At 40.6% G+C, this 2588-nt stretch overlaps 1 non-coding gene across 1 annotated transcript; it reads right to left on the reverse strand.

The window, feature by feature from the left end:
* Positions 1 to 1348: 1348 nt before the first annotated feature.
* On the reverse strand, positions 1349 to 1562 carry LOC136382631 (small nucleolar RNA U3). Its single transcript, XR_010747269.1, has one exon. It is a non-coding gene; the product is annotated as a small nucleolar RNA U3 (small nucleolar RNA).
* Between the last annotated feature and the right edge of the window lie 1026 nt (positions 1563 to 2588).

A 2588-nucleotide genomic window follows, 5' to 3' on the forward strand; every position in this document is an offset into this window, starting at 1 on the left:
CACTGTGAGGCACTCTGGAAAAGATAAAGACATTTCAAGCTCAGGTCTGACATTCTGCACTTCACCTGTGATCCCGAGCCCAGTGAAATCCCTTTTATGATGTTCCCAAGTACAGGGCCTAATTGCTGTGGTTCTTCCACATTTTTTCTTTCTTTTTTATGATTCAAACTTAGGGCAGCACAGTGTACTTGTTACACTGATAACCAAACAGTAGTTGGTCTGCTTTATAGACCAAAATCTATTCTTTCCTACTCAAAGTCATTAATTAATAAATTAATTAATTAATTTTTCAGTAAGGTGCCTTACCCTAATTCTTACAGCTCATCTTTGGTACTTTTGCCCTTGTGTTTCCAAGAGAGAGTGTCCCAAAACAACAAAATGGAAATGCATGACATTTTTGTGATCTGATCTTGGAAGTTATAATGTCACTTCTGCCATACTGTATTGGTTGAGGTAGTTATGGTGACGGACGGAGACTTGACTTGGGGGTGCTGAACACACAATATGGTGTTCAGATGACGTGTTGTAGTATTGTGTACCTGAAACCTATATAATTTGGTTAACTAGTATCACTCCAATAAATTCAAAATAAATAAACAAATAAGAAATAAAAACGACTAGATCTACCCAGATTCAAAAGAAGGAGACATAGATTTGATCTTCTGAAGGAGGACCATCTAGATTCTAAAAGAGCCTTCGGGGATAGAGGGTACTGTTGCAGCCATCTTTGAAAAATACGGTGTGCCTAGTATGTTGAAATAGTGGTTAACCCAGAGGATTGACAAGACGTTCATCAAATAAGCGTGCGTATAAGCATGTGCGACATACATAGATGCAGAGGGACCATTCATTCCCTTTCTACATACATTCACCAGAGAACTTCCATGCCAATCGCCAGGAGGAAGTATCAAAGGATTACTTCTGATCTCTCACTCTATACTCCCTCATTCTTTCCACCCCAAGGTACAAAGTATAGCTAATGCCTAGGCCATGGCATTGAAACTCAGACTGGGCTAAGTTTTCCTCCCTTAATAGAAAGCCAGAGGCAAAATACATAAGATAGGTAATTGGAGCTTGTGCCTTTGTCTTCCCGTGGAAAGAAAACTGGGTGGAGCCTGGATCAGCATGCTATATTTTTCAAATTTTCTATCTGTATCTGGATTGGTCAATTAGGATTCTGCGGATCTCTAGATTGAAACTAGAAAGGGAGAGAAGAGGATTTGCCATGTTTTTTATCCAGCCTTATGAATATTAAGGTAGATTTGTTCAGTGTTTCACTTGGCTCCTTGCCATTTTTTTATTTTTTTAAATTTTATTTATTTTTTATTTTTACTTATTTATTTATTTTACCACTCAGACTGCGTTCTCTCCCTCTTACTCTCCCAAAGGAAGAGAAGAACGATCATCAATGGCAAAAGGCAGTTGCACAAGCAACACCAAGAGCCGGCTTCACGCTCAGGAGAGAACACTGCAACTCCTCCTCGTGGTTTCGGGTACTCTACACGATCAGAGAAGCTTCTCCAGTAACAAACTACAGAAATGATCCCTGAAAGTATAGTCTTCTTGCCATTTTATTTTATCAATTGAGTAAGAACTCAGACCACATAAAGGGTACAATTAGCATCCTGAAATTTGCAAAATATATGTAACTAAAGTTCAATATGTGGCTTAAAATTAGTCACCCACTTAAAGGCAATGGAGTGTGGAATAGGTTACAAGGCAAAGATTGTACTGTTGAGCTCATGAGGAGGCAGGAGGTGATCATGTTAGGAAAAAGATTACAGATTTTACCTGGGGATCTTGAGGAAATTGATCAGTTTGAGCCTTTCTCCTAGTCCCATCCCATCTACTGGCAAGGAGAGCCAGACACCTGCAGGCTGTGGCCCCCCTTTCCTAGGAGCCCTGGAGCGAGGTGTCCGGAGTGCTAGCCCCGTTGCTGGGTTGTGGGACCCTCCTGACCCACGGTCCGGGATTCAAGCACCCAGGAATTCAGCCTGCCTCTCTGGCTGCCTTTTACCTGGAACATTTGGACATCAAAATTTTTCCAACTTCTCCCATTTAGGCCATGGATATTGGGGAAAGCCTGCTTTGTAGCCAGTTGGCATTCATCCATCTATTCAGTCAGTCATTCATATTAAATGTACACTGTGCCCAGCAATGTGTCCAACCCTGGGCGTAGGATTGTGAATAAAACGGACATAGTCCTTGGCTTCATGAAGCTTAAAAATCTAAGAGAATAAGCAGACAATATACCATAAATAATATATAGACAAAATAGCCCTGAATAGTGTATATAATTACAAATTGTGGTAAGTGCTTTGCAAGAAATTAACAGGGTACAGAGTGATAGGGTCAAGGTGAGGCATCAGCTTAAATAAGCCTGGCATCTTGTGTTATTCAAGCTAAATATTTCTGGTGGAGCAACATTCCCACTTTGTCCATGCCCTATACTGAATAATAATAACAACGACGGCACTAGTACTACTAATAACAACCTTTAACACTCATATAGCACGATGATGTCCCAGGCACTTGGTTATTGGCCTGGATAGCACCAGGATTTAAGGTTTGCTATCACCCATTTCTCT

This window comes from Saccopteryx leptura, chromosome 10, assembly GCF_036850995.1.
Source record: "Saccopteryx leptura isolate mSacLep1 chromosome 10, mSacLep1_pri_phased_curated, whole genome shotgun sequence".
Lineage (NCBI taxonomy): Eukaryota > Metazoa > Chordata > Mammalia > Chiroptera > Emballonuridae > Saccopteryx > Saccopteryx leptura.